General features: G+C 35.8%; 1 protein-coding gene and 1 pseudogene across 1 annotated transcript in view; one reads left to right on the forward strand and one right to left on the reverse strand.

The window, feature by feature from the left end:
* FAM189A1 (family with sequence similarity 189 member A1) overlaps positions 1 to 25,023 on the forward strand; it is a 556,488-nt gene that overhangs the window by 480,949 nt on the left and 50,516 nt on the right. The window lies entirely within an intron of this gene.
* LOC122741527 lies at positions 361 to 23,533 on the reverse strand (annotated as a pseudogene).

A 25,023-nucleotide genomic window follows, 5' to 3' on the forward strand; every position in this document is an offset into this window, starting at 1 on the left:
TGAAGTTATTGATTGTTTCTATGATTTGTTGTTTGACCCACTCATTCTTTAGGATGAGATTGTTTAGTTTCCAATTAATTTTTAGCCTACCTTTCCATGGCTTTTTATTACATGTAATTTACTATTTCTGCCTTTCTACATTTGACTAGGAGGTTTTTGTGCCCTAATACATGGTCAATTTTTGAGTTTGTGCCATGTACTGTTGAAAAGAAGGTATATTCCTTTCTATGCCAATTCAGTTTTCTCCAGACATCTATCATATCTAACTTTTCTAATATTCTATTCTCCTCTTTAACTTCTTTCTTATTTATTTCCAGTTAGATTTATCTAATTCTGAGAGGGGAAGTTCAGATCCTCCACTCAATCCTTCCTTAATGGAATGGTCTCCTCCTTAATGCCATCTTTAGTAATAATGCAAATCTTAAGTTAGTCTCTCTCAGCTGCAGAAATAAAGACGTCCTTCACTAGTTGCATGGCCCTTTCCAAGGACAGGGGACCATGCTCCACATTCTGCATATTCTTAAAACCAACTTGATTGTCAAGCAGGGGCTGAAGCATAGCACTTGCTGACCCTCCAGCCTTGAAGGAATATCTCTAGTAAGATCCTGCAGGATCAAAACTGTACACAGCTCCTTTTCCTTCTTCATCAAGTCCACCAATGATGTTATAAACATAGTAAGGAAAGAAGTGTCTTGAATAGAGGATTGTAGACAAATTGCTGCAATTGCTCCTATGGTCATGGCCTTATTATTGGAATGCTTATACATCTTTAATCTTGCCTCAATAATTTTAGTAAGTGTAAGGCAGTCTCCATGAAAACCACTGCATCCAATGATGGTTTTGTCTGTCAGTTTATAACATTTAGGGCTATCCTGAGTATCAATTGAAAAACCTTCACTTAGTCAGGTGTCAGAGGCAACAATGGAGAAATCTTCTCCAGCAATTGCCAAAATAGTTCCTCCATTGAAAGCATAGGGTGAGAAGTGGTGCTGGGTAGGGCCCACGCTGCTGTGAGGCTCCCACTCCCATTCCATTCCTGGTCCCAAGGTCCAGGGCAGTGAAGGGGGCAGCAGACCAACATTGCAAGGTGCTTGCAGCAGAACGGTTCCAGCAGCTGCTATCTCTCTCCCATAGACTCTTACATAATTTTTACATATATACAAAACTCTTGATTTGGAAAGAGCCTGTAAGGCTGCATTTTGTTTTAATGTGCTAAATAGGTTTGGGGTTTTTTTGGGGGGTGTTGTTTTTTGTTAATTAACAAGTAGATAGCAGAGGTTTATATTATCTGTGTACCATAATCAGTTATATGATGCTGAAAATGTGGTTTGCTGAAGAAAATTGCCTGCATAAGTCTACTTGATCCTTCAGATGTGTTTAATCAAAGACCATTCTCATAAAAAAATTTATAGAGATGAGAAAGTAGGCATATGGGTCCATCATTACAGATATTATCTCAGTCACCACTTTCAGTGGCAATACCCTTTGATCTCTTCATTTCTTTGGGATTGTTCTGCTGTTTAAGATATCTTAAAAATTGATCCCTGAACTGATTGGTATGTATATATGTATGTGTATGTATGCTTGAATACATGCATGCATGTAAATGTATATCCTGTTTTGCCAAGTTTTTATGTGCTTCAAAACTATGCCACTGAATTATCATTCCTTTATTAAGATTATCTCCTAAGGGTTTCAAAGCCCTAAATTAAATTATCCCTTCTTGAATCACTACCATGTTCTCTCTTTCCTTCTCTGTTCCTTTTCCTTTAAGTGTCTTTTATCTGTTCCCATTTATTTTCATTTTCTTTCCCTTATGTTTGTGATAGTCTTACATATTGCCCTATGTTATGTGTACCTTATTTAGCCAACTTTTATTTATTTAAGAATTGAATTATTAAGTTTAAGATTATTTAGATGATTGGTTCTCTTTCCTATACTTAGATTTTAGCCAGAGTTTATTTGAAATTACTTCAAATATGCCACTTGATTGAGACCAAAAGAAATAGCCAATGAAAATGTAATTATTACTCACTAGTCCTTTTCTCATGGAGTGACAGAATGACGAGGTCAGAAGATTGAATGGAAATAAAATCACATTTGGTTTTTATTAGAAAAAATGGAAGAGGTATTTGAAGTGCTTTAGAGCCAGACTTTTGATCTATGAATTTCATTAATCTATGTTGGTGCTGTTCAGTCATTTCTGTCATGTCTGACCTTTTGTGATCCTATTTGAGGTTTTCTTGGCAAAGACACTGGAGTGGTTTGCCATTTCCTTCTCAAGCTCATTTTATAGATGAGGAAACTGAGTCAAACAGGGTTAAGTGACTTGACCAGGGTCATATATCTAGTAAGCGTCTGAGACCAGATTTGAACTTGTGAAAATGAGTCTTCCTAACTTAGGCCCAGCATTCTATCTACTGGGCCACATAGCTGCCTTTGCTAAATCTATACTATACTGAAAGATTATATTCAATTTAAATACCATGATTTCCAGGAAGCCTTCCTCATTTGGAGACTAAAGGCATATTTTCAATATCCAAAAACTCTTTTTTCCCCGTGGCATAGTTCCCTGATTAATGGTACTTAATGTATGGTTTATTATTCAATTTCCATTGAAACTTCCCTGACCAAATCAAAATGAAACATGTGATATCACATTAAGGCAAAGCACATTTATTTAAACAGAATGCAAGGTAAATAACAAAGAGATGAATCAAATAGTCAATACCCAGTTTCTCAAAATGACCACCTTCCTAGCCTCCATAAATTGAAGTTTGTGAGTTCACTTGTCTTCATTCACCACACTGCTATTCAGCATAGCACTACAGGCTATAGAATGGAAAAAGGATGTTAGTCACAGGACCAGTGGTTGAAACACCAAAACCTCAGTGCCTGGAGCAACAAGTGAATATTTCTTTTTAAAGCACAAATACTAAAGTTTCAAGATTTCCTTCTCTCCCTACTTAGCTTATTCCTGTGGTGATACTTCTAGCAGGGGGAGAAGACATAAAGCAAATGCAGGAACAGAATATACAACAAAGAAATAGCACATAGAGAAAAGTCATACACAGCAGACAAAATAGAGGTCATTTGCCATACATAACATCAAAGGTTTAGGGCTGCATACCAAGTCCATGTTATATTAGTGTCTAGCAGCTAACTACATGTGCAACCAATCACCTCTCCTATTACTCATCTCTTGTCACGCAATAAACATTTATTAAGTGCTTTCTATGTTCCAGGTACTATAACCTTCTTTCATCCTTATTATCTTGGAGTTATAGTTCTGAGACCACAGATAGCTTTGCCAGCCTTGACTATATCCAGGCCCCAATGATTTGAGTTCTATGGGTAGGCTTTTCTTGGGGGACTTTTATAGGTGAAGCATTCGGCAGGAAATGAATGGCTACTATATTCAGGCCTCCCTCACCTCTGGAAAGAATTCTCTCTTTGATCAGAACAGCCTCATTTGACTTATCTGACCCTTAAGGGGCTACCAACATGCAGTTTCTCCATCATCTGTTGCATAATCCTGATCATCTCTATATAAACCACCATCTAGTTCTCACAGTCCATAATGGAGATGGTGGATGGCCCCTGCTTGGAGTCTGATTCATTCAACAAACATTTGATATGCATATATCATAGTCAGTACACTAAGCCAGGTGCTGATTGGCCAGCCCTCCAACGCCTTTAACCTCCCCTCAGGGGACAACAATGATGGTGGTGCATTATCTTTGTAGGAACTTGAGTATTCTATTTTGTAGACTGACAAATTTCTCAGCCCTTCAACAGCCTGATATGAGATCTCACCACCAGCCTGCTATTTTGTATATTCGTGAGACACAACAATTAGCAGGTTTCTAACCCCTGGCTATAGTCCCTTGAACTCAAATATCATACTATTTTTTGTTTCTTCCTGAGCTTTTCTCATCTAAGTTCATAGCTAGGTGGTATAGCTACTCATCTAATCTCTCAGCCAAGAGACCTGCTGGTTCTGAGTCTCCAAATTTGTTCCATCTTCCAAGATTCCAAAATACACATCAATAGGTAAATATAGCCTTTGCCCAAATATCAGGAGGCTTGAGGTAAAGCTGGTAGCATGAGCCTTGGCAACATAAACATCCACAAGAAATGTCACATGTTGATTTCACTGAACCCCAACATATTAATTAGTATATGACCAAAATGCTCTTACGTATGGTAACATGTAGTTGTAATTTTTTTTTTTGTTTCCTATTAAAGTTAATGCTTCTTTGAATCGCTGGCTCTTGATCTAGGCCTTGGCCAGAATAGATACTAACAGAGAAGCCACATATAGAGAAATACTTCTTTGATAATACCTTGAAAAATTGTAAAGCTTTCTGACTCTAACTGGGAATGCCATGCATACCAAGTCTGTCATCTTAGGACATTGCTTACTTCCATTTCCTTCCAGAGATTAAAAAGAAATCTATAAACATAATCTCTAAAGACTTACTAGTATTTATATTCTCCAGATGAGCTGTCTGAGTCATTAGCACTTTCCTTTGAACATATCAAGTACAAGTCTCACACTTTCATACATTGGCTGCTTTCTTGAACCAATAGAATCTATTTTGCACCAAACCCAGGTTCTTTCATGTACTAGGTCCAAAATCATATATACTATTCATGGTGATAAATTAATATGTATCTGAATAACATCAAATATTTTCCCTTACTTCAAGCTGAATCCATTATGGTTCAATATAATACTTCATCACACAGGTCCAGTATCTGTCACACTATCAAGAGTTGATGTTCTTTGGAGGAATGAAGTTTGAGTCCTAGACTCAGCTGTACTTCTCTGTTATTGAATGCCATAGATTCCTTTCACTCAATTCTATTACTGTTACCATGGCATCAGGTACATAAGGAGTACAGGGCATGTAGGACATGTATGTTCCTATTAGCATCCCCTAACCATCAATGCATACTGAGTTCATAGTTGGCTAATGCCAGTATCTACCTCTGGCAGGCAACATTCAACTTAGCACTTGTCAAAATACATTGGTAAGCTCCTGTCTGCCTACATTTGGAGGAAGGCTCCATACACATATTGTTAGACCTTATTAGTGACGGCCTACTTCAAAGGCAAGAAATTAATTTGTGAGTGTGATGAATAGGTTTCATTGTCCAACAATACCTCTCCTGGGAAATGTCCCAGCTTTCTGTTGGCCAACACTCCCCCTAGTAATATAAATGCTCTCAGGCCCTCTAGACTGGTGTCAGTATGTTACACAAAAAGACATTTTGAGATCATCATAAGTCAACTCTGTTATGTGATCTATGATCAGAACTTTAGTTGTCAGCTTCAGACTAATGCCTTCTAGACAGTATGACATTTTTGCTAGGCTTTCTGTGTGTTTTTCCAATTTTTTTCAAATTTCATAAGATGTCTGGATATAGTCTCTTTATATCCTGACTCCTTTTTATTTCTCTAGCTTATTAATCATTACTCACTTCCACATACTCTATGGTCCAGCCAAATTGGCCTACTCATATTACACCCCATCTCCCCTTTCCATGCTTTGCACTAGCTGCTACCCTTTCCCCCCATGCCTGGAATGCCTCTGCCTCTCCTTGTCTTTGCCTGTTGTAATCACTCGTTACCTTCAGGACACTACTCAAGGACTACTTTCTGCCTGAGGTTTTTTATAGTGACAGTAATACTTTCCTTTTCTGCCCAAGGTTACTTTGTATCTGTTTTTGTGGGTTTTCTATAAACCTTTGTGTGTCCACATTGCCTTCCCTATTGAAATGTAAGCTACCTGTGGACAGGAACTGTTGTGCTTTTGTCTTTGTATCTCAAGTCCTTAGCACAATTTCTAACTCATAGTAGTTTCTAATTCCAGGCTTGTTGATTGATATGCCAACACTTTTGAGTGGTTCATATCTATCACTCACTACCCTTTCTACAAGCTGTTGAAAAGGGGAAGGGCTACATATTCCTTGGAGGCTTATAAGTGAAAATGGTACAATCCTATTGGGCAAATGAAATCTATCCTATCCTCATTACTTTTGCCATAAAGATCTGATGCTGCTAAAAATACTGTCTGTATAACAGATAACTCAAGTCATGGTATGTTCTCTTTGTTCAAAGTACAGTAATGCTTATATATCCAAATCCTCCCAGACTTCTTCCAAGTCATCACATTGAATTATTTAGTCTACCAGGTTCCATAATGAAGTTAGCTAACAGTTCTTTCATTTGGTCCTTAAGATCCTTCATCTCAGAAAGGAAATTTTTCTAAAATTTTTCTTAAAAAGCTCAAAAATGCAACATACAATGATAACTTGTCAATATCATTTCAATAATAAAGCATCAGTGACATGACACAGTACAATATGATGGTTATAATAAACATCAGTCTAGCCTTTAAGTCCCAGGCGCTGTGCTAAGTGCTTACAAATATCATCTTATTTAATTTGCACCACAACCCTGGGAGGGAGGTGCTGTTACTATCATTTTATAGTTGAGGGAAACTGAGGTAAACAGATTAAGTGACTTGCCGGGGTCACACAGCTAGTAAGTATATGAGGAAAGATTTTGACCAGTTCATTCTGACTCCCAGCCCCAGTACTCTGCCCACTGTTTCACTGAGTTATCTTTGAATATCATTGGGGAAAAGGTTGATGTTAAACTATTTTCACTGTGCCCTCTTACCAGAGCAAAACCCCAGTTAAAGCTAATACTTATCTATCCTCACTTAAAAAATACAAGAATTAAAAAAATATGCTGGACATGGGGCGCTAGGTGGCGCAGTGGATAGAGCACTGGCTCTGGATCAAGAGGACCTGAGTTCAAATCCAGACTCAGACACTTGACACTTACTAGCTGTGTGACCTGGGCAAGTCACTTAACCCTCATTGCCCCGCAAAAAAAAAAAAAAAAGAAAAAGAAAAAAGAAAGAAGTAAAAAAAAAAAATGCTGGACAGCCCTCATGTTTGGAGCACCCTAGTTTCTCAATACAGCCTTGTGTTGAATACTCCCTGATTTGCATACTGAGAGAGAAAACACTCTCTCATCTGTAGCTCATAAAGCCCTATTTCTACTCAATATCCCTCCACCAAACCCAAATGAAACATATAATCATAATGAGAAAAGGATATTTATTTAAAAAGATACTGGTAAATAATAAGGTGTTAAATCAGGCAGCAAACACAACCCCATTTCCCCAAACTGCCACCATCCCAAGGCTCCAGAAAACTGAAGCCCATGAGTCCATTTTTTCTCTGCTTCCCACAGTGCTCTTTAGCACACATCTGTAGCCTATGAATCACTTGCAAATTGGATGAATGAGGAGACCTCTTGCTGTTTCTTCTCCTGAGACTGCCAGTACTGGCATGAAATAAATACCATTAAGGAGTAATGATTCTAATCCCAGCACTAGCTTCGCCTACTCCTCAGGGTCCCCATTTTGTTCTTATCCATCTCTGGCATTGTCCTTTCTAGCTCGGCTCTCATCTTACCCCCATGAGAGTTCCTCCCCAATTGCTTTCAAACCTCCTGTGCTCATCACCACTACCTTATGACATCCCCCAACATTTCACATAATTTCACATGCACCCTCTACAGACTTTTAAAAATTCTTAATATTGAAGTACTCAGGTGATCAAGGCTTGGAAAGCAGAACAATCCCATGAAAGGTGTGGAAACTGAGCTCTGGGGATGATCTTTCATCTTATCTTTCCCAAAGCCAAGCTCCCTAGGATGTCTAACCATAATCAAATGAGTAGGGCCAATGTCCCCATCTCACTCCCTCTAGATATTGGACTTTGCTCCCATCTTCCTAGTTCCCCTTTTTTGTGTTATGTTCTTCCATTAGAACTTGTATTTCGTTCCAGTGCTTATCACAGGGCCTTGCACATAGTAAACATTTAATACATTTTTTCTCATTAATTCATACTGTATTCTTCAATCCACAATTATGATGTATGGCAACAATTTGATGGATGCCTTTCAGAGTCAAGGTGAATCTACCACAACAAGAGATTGTTGGGACCTGAGGTAGATACCTAGCAAGGTATTAAAGATATTGCCAGAAGGCAGTAGGACTCTTCACCTGAATAATGGGGATAGGATTGTCACATGTTTTATAGTTTCTGGAAATGTCTGTTGTCACAGAAATGATAGCAGAAATTTTAAATTAAATAAAATGTAAAGTGTCTATTAATAACATGTTATGTTTTGGTTCTCTGAGAGAATTAATGGGGTTTGGGGGACCCAGAGACTCCCCCTCCCCCACTCAAGGGCCTTGAAATTCAGGAGCCTTGCCTGGTTTCTCAAAGCAGCTCAGGGTCAGTAGAGTTGGAGCTCAGACTCTAAATAAAGATATAGAGATTAAAACCATACATACCTGAAAAACTTTTCCCCTCAGAGGGTCTGTCCTCTGGACTGTGACCTCAGCATGTACTGTTCATTTTAATATGGACCACCCTCAAGTCCAGTAAACCAAGAGATTTGAATGATGCTATCCAATTAGCTTTGAGCAGTATGTAAAGCCGCCTCTCCTCCAGACGGCAGGGAGCTTACCCTCTCTGATTCTCTCTATCTTGGCTGGGACTCCGGAGGATGTAGCCACACATCCCCTCTCTCTCTTTTCTATCTAGGTATGTAGGGATTCTGAATTCTGGAGTCATGTGCTCTCTCTTTATTAACATTTAATATGATTTAATAAATGCTTAATGCTAAAACTAATGCAGTAGACTCTAATTTAAAAGTAGCAATATATTAGAACCCCAGTTAAGTTCCCCAATATCTTAGGGACAGGGATAGGCACCCCCAATATATTTCAAACAAACACAGTTCTTCATAATTGAAGATGACCCTACTAAATCTTGTTATCCTCTGTTATTCGATCTAGCGAAATGATATAAAACATTGATCATCAAAACCTTTTCCACTAATTTCCTACACATTTGTATTTTCCTATCCCTTCCATTTTTTTAGGGCCTGTGATTATATGATTTTGAACTTGGCCAATATTTATTGAGCATGGGATTGTCAAATTTCCAAGTTATAATGTTAGAGATCATTGATTCCAATCCCCTCCCTGATGCATAGATTATATATTACCTGTGAATAACAAATGCAACAAGTATACCACATTTTAAAATGCTAATTATATTGTCATTATTTGTTTTTGCATCACCTACTTTTCTTAATGTATTTTTCCCCCACCACCAAGAGAGCACTAACTTAAAACAAAGAATAAAGAAGAGAAGAGAACTCAGCAAAAACTTTACAACACATTCTGGTTAAAAAAAAATTGAAATTATTTATAGCATTCTATACCCAAAGGCTGACATGTCTATGCATACTCATGGGAGAGGGGCTTCCTTTCCCACATCTCTCCGGGGTCATTGTAATTTCATAGCATTCAATTCCAACTCTTTTGTTGTTCTTTCCATTTATATTTTGTTCTCATTGTGTATATTGTTTTCCTGTTTTTGCTTACTATATTTTGATATGCCATTATTTAAACTAAAATATCAGTAATGTCTACTTGCTCTTCTTTCCTAGCTAACAAAAGGTGTTTCACTTTGAAACATTTTTCTCTATATGAAACACACATGATAACTTTTCTTCAGCTCACTGTGCATTAAAAAAAAGGGAACCTAGAAAGGTGAGAGCAGAGACTAATATCCAGTGGGAGTGGGATGAGGACAATGGCCATAGTGGATTGGTAATGAATGGTTAGGAATGTCCAAGGAAGCTGGCTCTGGGAGAGTTGAAAGATCATTTATCAGATCCTAGAGTCCTATACTACAAAAAATAAAGTAGCCTACAGATTTGTTGTTAACTCAGATTATATTTTAGGTTGTTCACATTCATCAACATTGTTACAAGGCATTGTCTCAATGAAAGTTTCCTGTACTGCTTTTCTAGATGAAGAATAAGCACCCTCTTCCTCTCCAAATCCCTGTGATTTAGTCACCAACTGCTTAGGCAAACAAACCCTTTCCCCTGCTACTGTTTCCAGTTTTTTCATCCACTTACATCTTAGCTCTACCCTTCATAAGTCTCTGTCCTTCTCTGCCCTCACTTTCTATTGTGTCCTCTGTAGCCTTTCTGTCTTTAAGAAACTGCCTTTCACGGGCAGCTAGGTGGTGCAGTGGATAGAGCACTGGCCCTGGAGTCAGGAGGACCTGAGTTCAAATCCAACCTCAGACACTTAACACTTACTAGCTGTGTGACCCTGGGCAAGTCACTTAACCCCAATTGCCTCACCCCCCCACAAAAAGAAACTGCCTTTCATATTGGATCTCTCTTTTCATAAACAGGACCTTTTGTCTTACTTAATAGAAACCTGGATCCCCCTAGAAAACACTGCTTTCCTGGCCACCTTTTCAAGTACAAAGTAGACATTATCATAATGCCCCATTGCAAACTCGATCAAGAAGAAAAATATGCATATTGCTTACTTTTCAATGCCATTTCTAGTCTCTCCCTTTTAGCTTTCTTTCTTTAAGGTTCATTCCCTTTCCAGAAGCCCTTCTGCCACTATTAATCATAACATCTCCTCCTTTGGAGCAGACTTCATCAGCTTTGTTGTAGATACCAACCTGTCCTAAATCAAGCAATCAATCAATCAACAAGTATTTCTTAAGGTCTTACTTTGTATCAGAAAATATGCTAAGCACTGGGATTACAAAAAGAAGTGAAAATAATTACTTCCCCCAAGGATCTTATTCTAATGAAGTGAACATCATAGACATATATGAATACATCCAAGATAAATACAGAGTAGATGGAAGGAGGGTATGAGTAGCTGAGACCTTCTGTAAGAATTGGTGCTTGACCTGAGTTTTAAAAGAAATCAAAAATTCGAGGGTTGGAAGTTGGGGATGGGAGGATGGGACTTAATATTTAAGGTATGTAGGACAGCCAGGGCAAAGAAATAGAATGACATCTCTAAAGAATAGCAATTAGAATTGTATGGATGGGCTGTAGAGTGCAGGAAAGGGAGTAATGTCTTTAAAAGACTGGAAGATAAGAAGGGGCATGAGTGTGAATGAGCTTTAAATGTCAAATAGAGAAATTTATATTTTCTTCTAGAGGTTATTGGGAATTATTATGTGTTCAAAGGAATTCAGAAACTGGCTCTCTGCCCTTTAGAGATTAAAGCTTCCTATACATTGCTTCTTCCAATAAACATATTGACATGCCTGCAAATACCCAGTACTTTTGATTCATTAACTTCAACTCCCATGACCTGTACCTCTATTCCCACTTCAGGCAGTCATACGAGTATGGTTACACTCTTGATAAGTTTTCATTATTCTTCTTTACTCATTCTACTTTTCAGCTAAGTTGGTTAATTGCTATTCCTTACATTTGGCATTCTATCTACCTCATTACCTTTATATAGCCTTTCCCTATTACATAGTATTCACTCATTCTGCATAGGTAACTCTTTGATTCCCTAGATTCCTTCAAGGCATAGTTCATTTGCTACCTCTTATGGAAATTTCCCCTAATTGTCCTTGTTGTTTAATCCATAAGTAATTAATAAAAATACTTACCTTTTCATATCTTGTTGTTAGGATCAAAATAACTTAAACTGAGGCACAAAGTTCCATGCATGATCATTTTATGAGTAAAGTGGGAAAATATCAATAAATAGGATCTCAGTTTCCTCAGCAAAATTAAGACCTTGAATGGGGGAACAACTCTCTTTAAAAGTTTTGGGAATTACAAAACAAAGAACATGACCCATAGGCAGGGAACAAGTTATGATTGGTTAAAAGAGCTTAACATCTTAAATGGTGAAATCAATACAATTGGTTACAATTGAGATGTGGGGGATAATATGGCTGGTTGGAAACTGGGAATGAGTAGCCCCCTCTTTCCCTCATGTGACTAGGAAATGTTCATTGTTTGAGTCCACCTGTAAGGTTAGAGATAACAGATCAGACTTTTTTGGATAACAAACCAGGCATCTTTGAAGGATAGCTTGGTGGTGTGCCAGACTCCCTGGTATCTACCTGCATCCCTCAAGGATAATAGATTTTCTTAAGGCAAGAATAGAACAGTGATTAGCAGGAGAACTGGATTTCTAAACTTAACTCATTTACAGGCCAGCTGAATTTCTGACAAAGTTCAGAGACAAAGAACCATGACTTAGGCAGTTACAGGATAAATCAATTAAACTGTAAATAGGATCAATTTTTAAAAAGACAGAATCAATTTAAACATTTCACAAAAATTCATTACAGGCAGGGACTGCTTTATGTTTTATTTTTTGTATCCATGGTACCTTTCCCATAGTAGGTGCTTAATAAATGCTTTTTTTTTTTTTGCTTAAATTATATCTTTGGTAAAGCCTTACTGAATATAGCATTCTGAACACTGACATTTTGTATGTTTAAATTTGTAAAGTTGCTAAATTGAATTTTAGCAACTTGAAATTATACATTCCAAAGATTCTTCAGTGAACCACTTATCCTCCCCAAATGAAAGATTAATTTTCACTTCCTTTGTAGAATCAGTTTATATGCCATCCTTAGAGACCTCTCTCTGCAAAATTGTTTTTAGCATAGCTAGACTTCGCTGTTGAGAGCTATTCCAGGATATGTTCCTGTAACTCTAGAAATTTTTGGAAAAGTAAAAGGCACAGCATTACATGTATTTGATTCATGTGTCCAGCAAGAATTGCTTTGAGACTTCATTTTATTTATATATTTTTTTCTATGTAAACTGTCCAGGGAGTCTGGAAAGTTAATTAAGTAAATATTTTTTCCTTACCATACTATTTAAAAATTATTTTTTTCATGAACAAAAATGTATTTTCTCTTCCTCCTACCTCCCCTATTAAAAATAAGTGAAAAAGAAAAGCCTTATAACATTTATTCATAATAAAGCAAAACAATTTCTTCATTGACCATGTCCAAAAATATGTATCCTTCTGCTCCCTATCACCTATCAAATATTCCCAAATTTCTCTGAATCCCTCCCTTTCATAATTTCTAACAGTGAAATATTCTATTACATTCATATACTATAATTTGTTCAGCCATTTCCCCAATTAATGAGTACTCCTTTCGTCCCCAATTCTTCGTCACCAAAAAAAAAAAAGAACTGCTATAAATGTTTTCATGCATATGGGTCTTTTCTTCTTCCTTTGATCTCTTTTGGGTATAAGTTTAGTAGTAATATTGCTGGGTCAAATGATATGCCCTGTTTAGGGACTTTGGAATACTTCCGAGTTGCTTTGAATGTCTAGATTAACTCCACCAACAGTACATTAGTGTCCCTATTTTTCTATTGGTTCTCTAACATTTGTCCTTATCTTTTTTTTTTTTTTTTGGTGAAGCAATTGGGGTTAAGTGACTTGCCCAGGGTCACACAGCTAGTAATTGTTAAGACTTTTTATCCAATCACATTCTTCTCTTTTAATTTTGGTTGCATTCTTTTGTTTGTGCATTAATCCTCTATATTTTATGTAATCAGAGCTTGCTTTACCAACCATTGTGGTATTGAGGATAAATAAGGCCAGCAGTGTGGAGGAGGCACAATGGTAGTGCCTGGGTCCTGGACCAATTTTAGGGCACTGACCCAGTGGTATAGACACTATATCCCACTGTATGGCATCTAACTATTGACCAAATACCAGACAACACAAGAAGTCTGATATGAACATCAAATTGACTGAAGGATGGAAACAAGAAATTAAAGAGACCTTTGATTTATTTAATGTTGATGGGTCCAGAAGCATTGATGTGAAGGAATTGTAGGTTGTAATTCATGCCTTAAGGTTTGAACTAAGGAAGAAATTTTTAAAATGCCAACAGAGATTAGTAAAGAAAGAGTTGGCACCATTTTGCCATGATGCATGTGAAAAGGAATGAAAAGGATGAAAAAGAAGAAATTTCAAAGGCCTTCCAATTATTTGATGATGATTGTACAGAAAATCTTGCCCTCAAAAATAGTAAGATAATTGGTAAGGAATTGAGAGAAAATTTATCAGATGATGAATCTCAGGAAATGCTGGATAAAACTGATCATGATGGAAATGGAGGAATAAATGAGCAAGAGTTTTTGAGGATGATGAAAAAGACCAACGTTTTAAAATATTACTGCTTTTATAACTTTTTTTCATAAAAAGGTTATTGCTCTTTATTATATTGCTCTATAATTTAATGCCTAAATGTTTACCATTTCATGACCAACTCCAACCAAGACTGAGAGGCTTGATAATACTGACTTTCAGTAACTTGGTCTGACCCTAAGAATGGAGGATTAATTATTTGCAAAGCCTATCTTGCAAATCCCAAGTTAAAGATACACAACTTTCTTTCCTTTTCTGATCTTACTGATCCAGGCCTCTAAGTGCTAATAGAACAGGAAATACATCCAAATAAAATTTCAAAAATGACAAATAACCCATGACTTTTCCTTTGATTTCATTTTTTAAATGTTTATTTGTTTAGAGTGTAAAATATAACTATATTGCAAGGACACTTAAATTATGTATTCATAATTGTCCATTTTCTCTTTTGTGGTTCTCTCTATCTCTGTTCTTTCCTTCACAAATCTTAAATAGAAGAACTGTTGTGTTTATTCATATTTTTCTTGTTAACAGACATTTATTTAATGCTTGCTACATGTGAGGGATTCTATTTAAGTGTGATAGGGGATACAATCAAGTATATAAGATATAATGTTCAGAGATGTGATATTCACATATAGAAAGTCAAATAATTCAAGACAATAGTACAAGAGATCATAAGGTAGTGCATGATTAATTGCTGCGTGATTAATATTTTAAAAAGTACTCTGCTGGAGAGATACAGAGTAAAGGTAAAAGATTGGAGCAGAATATATTATGCTTCAGCTGAAGTCAAAAAAGCAGGGGTAGCAATCCTTATCTCAGACAAAGCAAAGGCAAAAATAGATCTAATTGAAAGAGATAAGGAAGGAAACTACATCTTGCTAAAAGGTACCATAGATAATGAAGTAATAGCAATACTAAACATGTATGCGCCAAGTGGTATAGCATCCAAATTCTTATAGGAGAAGTTGAAAGAGCTATAAGAGGAAATAGACAGCAATACTATACTAGTGGGGGATTTGAATCTTCCTCTCTCAGAATAAGATAAATCCAGCCACAAAATAAAGAAATAAATTAGAGGTGAATAGAATGTTATAAAAGTTAGATCTGATAGATATCTGGAGAAAATTGAATGGGGATAGAAAAGAATATACCCTTTTCCTCAGAAGTACATGGCACATACTCAAAAACTGACCATGTATTAGGGCACAAAAACCTCATAGTCAAATGTAGAAAGGCAGAAATAGTAAATGCATCCTTCTCAGATCATGATACAATAAAAATTACATGTAATAAAGAGCCATAGAAAGGTAGAATAAAAATTAGTTGGAAACTAAATAATCTCATTCTTAAGAATGAGTGGGTCAAACAACAAATCATAGAAACAATCAATAACTTCATCCAAGAGAATGCCAATAATGAGACAACATACCAAAACCTATGGGATGCAGCCAAAGCAGTGCTTAGGGGAAATTTTATATCTCTAAATGCTTACATGAAAAAAGAGAGAAAGAGGAGATCAATGAATTGGGCATTCAACTAAAAAAGCTAGAAAAAAGGACAAATTTAAAATCCCCAACTAAATACTAAATTAGAAATCCTGAAAATCAAAGGAGAAATTAATAAAATTGGAAGCAAGAAACCTATAGAATTAATCAATAAATCTAAGAGCTGGTTTTATTATGAAAAAAAACACAATAAAATAGATAAGCCTTTGGTTAATTTGATTAAAAATAAAAAGAAAGAAGAAAACCAAATTACCAGTATCAAAAATGAAAGGGGTCGGGAGCAGCTAGGTGGCACAGTGGATAGAGCACTGGCCCTGGATTCAGGAGGACCTGAGTTCAAATCTGGCCTCAGACCTTTGATACTAGCTGTGTGACCCTGGGGAAGTCACTTAACCCCAATTGCCTCACAAAAAAAAAAAGGGGTGATTTCACCACTAATGAAGTGGAAATTAAAGCAATAATTAGGAACTATTTTGCCTAACTATATGCCAATAAATTTGACAATCTAAATGAAATGGATAAATATTTACAAAAATACAAATTGCCCAGGTTAACTGAAAAGGAAATAAAATCCTTAAATAAGCCCATATTAAAAAAAGAAATTGAACAAGCCATTAATGAACTCACTAAGAAAAAAATCTCCAGGGCCAGATGGGTTTACAAGTGAATTCTACCAAACATTTAAAGAACAATTAATTCCAAAACTATACAAATTATTTGGGGAAAAGTACTATGCTGGGAAGGAAGAAAGCTTTGGTTTTTTGCCTCTACCACAAATGAAGCACCACTCTTGGCAAGTTTTCTTCCTCTCTAGTCATTGTTTTCCTAATCTGTAGAAAAGATGTTTGGAATGGATGGCTTCTAAAATCTCTTCCAGTCACGAGATTTTATGCTTCTCTGATTCCAAGTGCTATGAAGTCAGATGATGACACAATCACCCTGAGCTGAAATGTCTTGAGAAGGTCTCTTGGAGAAGATGGGAACGAGATGAGACATGATTTGAAAAAGCAGAGAGCTGATGGGATGGCACTTTTGGCAAGGAACAGAATGTGAACAAAGACACATGGATAGAAAAGTACATGCTTATATTTAGGATACAGTGTAACTGTATTAAATTATTTTTGTTATCATCTTCAGGGGAAAAGAAATAGGTTAGTATTGGGGCATATTATGGAGGATTTTGACTGATAAATCAAGGACTCTATTAGACTCTATTCAGAAACAGTAGTGAGGCACTGAACATTTTTAGTAGAGCATTAATGTTAGAAATAGTCTTTTAATGTTTAACCTAGAGATCCATAGAATAGAAAAGAGGATGGAAACTAGAGGAAGAGCAGTTAAAAGGTTATTTTTTCCATAGACCAGATGTGAGATTATAAAGCGTGGAAATAATATAATGGGGCAGACTTAAGAAACTTCCTGAAGAAAGAACCAACAACACTTAGGGGTATATTAGTTAAGGGAGAAAAATGAACCAAACTGGCTCCAAATATGGTACTGGATTTGAAATCAAAGGTCACAGGTTCAAATCCTGGTTCTGCCAATACCTTTGTGACCCTTGGCCAAATTATTTTGTTTCTCTGGACCTCCATTTATTCATCTGTATAATGAAGAGATTAAAGTAAATGACCTCTATATCCCCTTCCACCTCTAAGACTAGGAACCTATGCATCTGCATTATTTTAAATCTAAGAAATTGGGATCTAATAGGTTCTGTTACACTTTGGATCAGTAGATCCTAGGATCATAACTTGAGAGTAGAAAGGGAGCTTAGAGATCATGCATTCTAACCCTTCATTTTACAGATAAGGAGTCAGGCTCAGAGAGGTAACTTTTTTTCATTGTCACACCAGTCTTTAGCGATATTGGAAGACACTGAGGTTGACTTTCCTCAGCCTCCACTACTGAGCTTGAGGACAAAGAAACATATTATGTGTAAGAAATAAAAGAGGATTGGCTGACACATTATTCATTTCATAATGTTTGGGTAGTAATGTATATCATTCCTACCTGAAAAGGGAATTTAGGCTATATCACCAACATTACCAAATATATTTTATAATTTTCTATCATTTCTACATCCAAACACCCTTTCTTGCCATAGCAAAATTACTTTTGTAATTAGATTGTTAATAACTCTTTTTGTATTATTTTCCCCCTTATCCTTCACATCCTATATTCCTTCTTTCTGTATTTTGACTTTCCCTGACCCTATTCTCACTTTTTCCCTCTCTTTCATTATGTCTCTGCTTACAGTATTCTCCCAAAATAATCTTATTGGAGCAGCTAGATGGCACAGTGGTTAAAGCACCGGCCCTGGATTCAGGAGTACCTGAGTTCAAATCCGGCCTCAGACACTTGACACTTACTAACTGTGTGACCCTGGGCAAGTCACTTAACCCCCATTGCCTGCAAAAAACAAAAAACAAAAACCAAAATAATCTTATTTCTGAAATACACTGGGCATCACATTTGAAAACTGTAATAAATATAAATGGACTCATCTAGAAACAGATACAAACTTCACCTGTTCATTGGATGGTAGCATCTTCATATGGCAAGGAAATTAATATCCTGGAGCCCAATGTTTTCTAATTTCTAGGCATCTGTAGTACTTCGCCTTTATCTTTTACTCAAATTTTGTCATTTTCCTTCATTAAAAAACAATTATAGGGGTAGCTAGGTGGCACAGTGGATAGAGCACCAGCCCTGGAGTCAGGAGCACCTGAGTTCAAATCCGGCCTCAGACACATAACACTTACTAGCTGTGTGACCCTGGGCAAGTCACTTAACCCCAATTGCCTCACTTAAAAAAAATTATTATATAGACTCATATTTCTAGCTTCATCCCTTTTTCATAATCTAAATTATAGACTGTAGTTTAAGTATTGTCTACTTTATGTTTATTATTTATTAATCTGTCTTTAAAAAAGGGAAAATTTTATTTTTCTTCCCAGTATCTGTTGCCTACTTCAATATTGTCCTGTAATTGTTTCTTAATTACATTTTAGTTGTCACTTTAAATATCATTATACAAATTGGCCAGATCAACTTTAAGATCAACTTTAAAAGAACCAGCTCCTTTTCCTACTTGAAATTTGGAAAGCTTCTGTGGTTTTGCACAATACTGATTTACATGCTTTCAGAAAAGGCTCTCTGACGAAGCTGTCCAAGTGCATAGGTGAGAGCATTATTTCAGCTAGAAAGAGAATTGTGAATAAGCAAACACAACAGCAGTATTCCATGAAGCATGCAGCTGTGTGGAACAAAGCCAGTCCCTTTAAGCAGTTGACAAAAAATGAAATAGAAATCCCTTGTTTTGTGTTTAAAATGGGTGCATTTCACAAGGTACAAAGCAGTCTTTACCTCCTGAAATGTATTCATTTTCAAACAAAAGGTTGTGACTTATGTTTTTCTTTTCTGAGTAGTTTTAAACAAACAATTTTTCTATAGGGTAGCACATAGTGTATGCAACACTAGTGTTTTCAGAAGGGCATTCATTTCAATGACAAAGGAATATTTAAGGATTGTCGTTTTTTTTCAGGCTGACAAAAAATGAATTCCTTATAATTTTGGATCTGTATTTTATATATGTCATCAGAAAGATTTTACTTTTTGTCATTATGATATTGAAGTGTCAATTTTTGAAAAAGTTGAACATTATCTATGGGTTTCTAAACATAATCATTAGTTCCACCATATAGCTCTTCAGATCTTAATTGCAACAGTTGCTTACTAAAGTGCCATCACTCAGGTGGCCCTGCCTCTTAGTTATCCATATAATCAAAATGATCACTTTGTGGAAGTGTTTTCTTTGCTTCTGGGAAACCCTGGAAAGAATAACATTATAAAGCTCAGTGAATAAAAGGAAAGGAAAAGAGTGAAAACTATCTTACTGAAGGACCAGCTGCCCTCAGAGCTTCAAGGGTGATCACTAAATAGAGCTAAAAGAAATCACTATTTTCATAAGAGAGCCTAACCAAATGATTCTGCATTTGGCATTATCACAACAAAAAATAGGATTCTCCTATCCGACTGCCATCGACAGAATTAATAAAAGAAACAAAATGTATAGTTACCAAAATGTTTTATTACCATTGTGTATAATGTATTTTTGTAATATAATCATTTTGTATGGACAAATCTATGTATACTATATATATATATATTTGTATGTATATATATATATATATATACACACACACACACACACATACATGTATACATATATATGTATGTACATTTTGTACATTCCCCCATAGAATGATAGAATGTAAGATCATTGATTACAGTGATTATCATCTTTTTCTTTGTATCTTCATAACATAACTAATGGCAAGAACATAACACGTACCTAAGAAAAGCTTAATGGTTTGACTATGATTTATATTATTTTATTATCAAGGTACACTTTGTTAATCACCTATGTGGACTGGAACTTCAAAACAAGTTTTTATTCTTGTTTTTATTTTTTTGCTCCTTTACCTTTATTTTAAGGCAGTAACTTTTTAGGCTTTTAACCATGAGATAGATTAACCTGCCAATTAACCAATGAAGTGTAATGTAAACAAATAAATAGTAATAATAACAATTTTTCATGTGTCAAACATGTAGAAACCAAATTGCCAATAGCCTTAGATAAAATGCTGAATCTTTCATATGAAGATACTCCTACAGGCTAAGGAATGGAGGAGCATAAGCAATAAGGAAATAGCACTTCATTCTCTATATTTCATTAGGTTTACAATTAACTGATAAAATCCAGTGAAGCATAACCCTCCAGAATGATTCATTTGGCACTTGAGAATGTAATAAAGGAGCAGGTCTTTTTTCCCCCAGCAGCAATTTCTGCAAGAGGATACTCTTCTTACCTGTCTTATTTATGATATCATTCTTCTCATGCTCTGATGCAGGTATATGGTTATAGAATACTTATGAGGCACTTAAGTTTCAATATGTATCTACATGTATACACCTATCTTTTTTCTTCTGAAATGAGCACAGCCTTAGGTCATTGAAGATATAACTACAAAGTAAGCATCAAGGGCAGAAAAACATTTAGATCCCCTAATTTGTATTTAATTTAGTGCATTTTATTTTTAAACTTTAAATTGTTATTGTTTTGTCATCTATTTGTCCCTCGCTTAGCCAGATATCCCTTTTAACAAAGAATAAAGAAGGTGGAAAAATCTAGCACAGCTAACTAATATTGCCACGTTTGATGGTATATATTATTTCTATACCCAGAGTCATTTGCTTCTGAAAAGAAGGGAGGAGTTACATTTTTCAAATCTATTCTTCAAGGACAAACTGTGTGACTATCCTTACACAGTATACAATTTCATTTTGTTGTTGTTCTTTCCATTTAAATTGTATTTGTTATCATGAAAACTTCATTCTGCATCAGTTCATGGAAGTCTTGCTGTGATTCTCTGAATTCTTTATATTCATAATTTCTGGTAATATTTCATTACATTCATATACCATGGTTTTGTCACTACTCCCCATTGATGGGAATCTACTTTGTTTCCAGTCTTTTGCAACTTCCAAAGGTAATGCTATGAATATTTCTATTTTTATACAAGGTCTATCTGTCTTAACCTCCCTGGGGCCCAGCTGTGATATTTCTAGGTCAAAAGGTACAGACATTTTAGTCACTTGCCTAGTATAATTCCAAATAGCTTTCTATAACGGACAGACCAAGTCTTAGCTCCACTAACAGATGTACCAGTATACCTGTCTTCTCACAGTCCCTCCTACCTTGAATATTCCTGTCTTTTGTCATTTTTGCTTGTCATTTTTGGGGGGTATGAAGTGAAACCTCAGGGTTGTTGTGATTGGCATTCTTATTATTGATTATTTAGAGCTGTTATTCATTTTTAATTTTTTATTATTTTTTTTGGTGAGGCAATTGGAGTTAAGTGACTTGCCCAGGGTCACACAGCTCATAAGTGTTTAGTGTCTGAGGCAGGATTTGAACTCAGGCCCTCCTGACTCCAGGGCCAGTGCTCAATCCACTGTGCCACCCAGCTGCCCCTAGAGTTGTTATTAATATGGGTATTAATAATTTGTAATTCTTCTTTTGAGAAGTGGTTATTTGTTCTTATCCTTTGACCACTTATCCATTGGGAAATGGCTTCTGTTCTCACGTGGAAAAAACTCTTAGAAATAAAAATAATATTGAAATTATTGATGAATGAATTGGTGACTGTTAGTATTTCTTTTTATAAAAAAGGAAATGTCAGTTTACAGATATTACAGAATGGAAATAGGGCTCTCTCTCATAGGATTTTCTTATATTTGTTATTGTGTTCCCCATTGCTAACACCCAACGAATGAACCAGGAAGTACGATCTCATCTTTCAATTGTAGCCTTGAGAATGCAGCCTTTACTTTGCAATGAAAACCACTTTTAAGTAAGATAAACAACCATAATGTAGTTTTGCTTTTTTCGCTAGAATTATCTATGCATCACACATCTAGCATTGGAAATTACCTTAGAGTTCATCTAGTACTTAGCAAAGTGCCTGGTGCATAGTAGGCCTTCAATAAATGTTTATTGACTGACTGATCCATTCCAACTGCCTTATTTTACAGTTTAAGATACTGAAACCTAAATAGGTTAAGTGACTTGCTATGCAGGTAGTAAATACCAGAGCCAGGATTTCCACTAAGTTCCTTTGACTCCAAATTTAGCAATCACACCTATACCATAGTACATAGTAGCTATACCACACTCATTCCTGAATCTAATCCTAATCTTATTCACCAACCTAGTTAGAATGGTATTTTATAATTCATTTTGAATCTTAGTTTAGCATTTTGAGTTTAAATCATCCATCTACCCAAACCACCATTCTCCCTCTCCTCTCCTGGTTACACAATCTCTTGGGACTAGTTTGGCATAAAATTATCCGCTGGATTTTCTTTGTCATTGTCTTTGATTACTGTACTTAAAGTCTTTTGATTGCTCCCAAACTAATAATCAGATAAAAGACTCTATCCTGTTTTTAAAGATATTGCCTCCTTTCCCCATCAAGGAAATAGAGAAAGAGGGAAAAAATACTACATGAAGATATTGTGCAGTACAGACATAAAATCAACACCTCTCATTTTACAGTTAAGGAAATTAGGAAAATATTGGCCTTATGTCTGCAGACAGCTATCTTCTAATTTCGTCTCAGACACTGTGACCTTGGGCAAGTCAATTAATCTCTCTGGACTTCAGTTTCCTCATCTATAAAATGAAGTGATTGGACTAGATTACTTCTGAGGTCATATCCAACTCTTAATCTATAAGCATATGACCTCTATGAACTTCATTTCCTTAATATATAAAATAAGGAATAATACTTATGCTACCTTCCTCGTAGAGTTGTTATGAGGAAAGTGTTTTGTAATCCTTAAAGTATTCTATAAATGTGATTAGTATTATTATCAAATGACAGTATAAAAATTTCAAGTTCCCTGATTGCCACATTTTTTCATAAACCATTTTGTTAAATGATCTCTAAAATTTACAGCATAACTTTTCATTTGAATAATAAATTAGATGTTTTTAATTTTTTTCATTACAAAAGCACTTTTTAAACTCAATATACTTCTAAAAATTTCACTCATTGTAATAAACAGTAACATCTTGTATTCTAATTTAACCCTTCATATTTTTAAAGGTTTTTATTGATAGTTTGGTTTTTTACATTACTTAAATTTTCCTCTGTATCCCTTCTCCAACCTCTCCCAAAAATATAGCTCTTTGTCTAACAATTATTTAAAAGAGATAAAAATTCCAGAAAAACATCAATAGATCAAAACAATCTGATATTATATGCAATGTTCCACACCTGTGGATTCTTACCTCTGCAAAGTGGGAGTGGGAGGAAAACGTCTTCTTATTTCTCTTTGTCGAGAATATAATGTTCTTTGTACTTTTGCCACTTTCATTTTCTATTGTTTTGAGATTGTGGTTCTTTTCTTTGTTGCAGAATTTGTGTATGTGGTTTTCTTGGCTTTGTTTACATCATTGTGTATCAGTTCAAGTAATTTTTTTCATATTTCTCTTTGCTGAACACGTTCATTATTTCTTGTAGTACAGTAATATTCCACTAAATTAATGTACCTCAGTTTCCCAAAGCGACAGGCATCTATTTTGGTTCCAGTTCATTAATACCCTAAAAAGTGCTCCTTTGAATATTTTGGTATACATAAAGCCTTCTTTTTATCAAATACCTTTTGGGCGTATATACTTACTAGGGTAATCTCTGGGTCAGAAAGTATGAACATTTTAGCTACTATTTTTTCTGTAAAATTCCAAATTCCTTTCCAGAATGATTATACTAAGTCACAGTTCCACCAACAATGTATTAGTATGTCTGTCTTTCCAAAACCCTTTCAACATTATTCTCATCTTTTGTCACTTTTGACAGTTTTCTGAAAGTTAGAACCATCCTAAGAGATGTTTTGCTTAGCCTTTCTTTCATTACTACTTTGGAGGATTCATTCATAGAATTTTTAATAGTATATAATTCCCCTTTTAAGAATTATTTGTTTGGGGCGGCTAGATGGCGCAGTGGATAGAGCACCGGCCCTGGAGTCAGGAGTACCTGAGTTCAAATCCGGCCTCAGACACTTAACACTTACTAGCTGTGTGACCCTGGGCAAGTCGCTTAACCCCAATTGCCTCACTAAAAAAAAAAAAAAAAAAAAAAAAAAAAAAAAAGAATTATTTGTTTGTGCTATTTGACCATTTATGGAGGAATGGCTTTTGAACTCAATTATATTTTTCAGTTGGTCATTAAAGTTGTCTGCACTTTTGTAGGCATTACTCTTCCTCTTATTCCTACTCTTACTCCTGCTCCTAACTAGATAGCACTGATGTAGCACCTTCTATGTGCTCGGCACTGTGCTAAGTGTTTTACAAATATCTCATTTGAGCCTCACAACAATACTCAGAGGTAGGTGCTAAAACTAACTTTATTTTACAGGTGAGGAAACTAAGGTAGGCAACTTAGTGATCTGTCTAAGGTCACACAGTGTCTAAGGCTAGATTTGAATTTAGGTTTTCTTGACTTCAGGCCTGGCACTCTATCCACTGTGCCACCAACTGCCTCTAATATGGTCTGATATGATATTACATGTAATGTTATATAACCTTCTCTGTGAATTCATGGTATTTTGATTGCCTGTGTGTTTGTAATGTGTCTGAAAAAAATCAAGTAATTGCCTTGATTTTCCTGCACTTGCCATCTTTTGAGAGTACATGTCAATTTATTGCTACTGACCTTGAAAATGGATAACTTTAGGGGCGGCTAGGTGGCACAGTGGATAAAGGCACCAGCCTTGGATTTAGGAGTACCTGAGTTCAAATCTGGCCTCAGACACTTGACACTTACTAGCTGTGTGATCCTGGGCAAGTCACTTAACCCCCATTGCCC

The sequence above is a fragment of the Dromiciops gliroides genome, chromosome 2 (assembly GCF_019393635.1).
Source record: "Dromiciops gliroides isolate mDroGli1 chromosome 2, mDroGli1.pri, whole genome shotgun sequence".
Classification (NCBI taxonomy): Eukaryota; Metazoa; Chordata; class Mammalia; order Microbiotheria; family Microbiotheriidae; genus Dromiciops; species Dromiciops gliroides.